Below are 782 nucleotides of genomic sequence, written 5' to 3' on the forward strand. Positions count from 1 at the left end.
TATATATATATATATATATATGGAACTGAATTAGAATAGACTAGTCGGCCAGAGAACCGTCTTACCATTTGTACAAAGTTAATTTGTAATCTTTTAGTGCAGCAGATTTCAGCTATATGTTGTTGCAGAACCTATACATAATTTCACAAAAATTCATTAGCCCATATCTATATTTTAACCTCGTGCTTATATTTACCACATATCCATATTTTTCCATGTTTATATGTTACCCCATACCTACGTATATTATTTCCCATATCTATATTCTGACCCAATACTTATATTTTCATGGAATAAATTTTCATAAAATTTAATTCACAGCCATATGTGATTTTTTTTTACTTCTCTGAAGCCTTATTCAACTCCATATCTAGCCGAACCCCATAACATACTGATCCCAAGGCGTACTCCCAAGTCTCGCCAGTATGTCTACTCATTAGGCTTCAACCGCAGGAATGTTATATAAACCATTGGCCTACACAACACAAAATGCATTACCGTAACATATCAAACACAAGTTGATGAAGTCTCCTCTTCAAGGAATTCTCAGCTTTCAAGTTTGGATTATACTTTTGACGCATAATACGACCTCTGGTTTCGTTTAATAATTTCTATTATGCCAATTGCAGTTGAGTGAAACTTGTCTTTATGTCAAGTTTTATATAAAAACAATTTAACTTCAAACTGAAGGATTGCTCAATATTTTTAGAAGATTACACGTTTTCTAAACTTTTACGAGGAAACAATTGACAGTAACTTCGAAGTTTCGGCTTTCGTACCAT

The sequence above is a fragment of the Octopus bimaculoides genome, chromosome 7 (genome assembly GCF_001194135.2).
Source record: "Octopus bimaculoides isolate UCB-OBI-ISO-001 chromosome 7, ASM119413v2, whole genome shotgun sequence".
Lineage (NCBI taxonomy): Eukaryota > Metazoa > Mollusca > Cephalopoda > Octopoda > Octopodidae > Octopus > Octopus bimaculoides.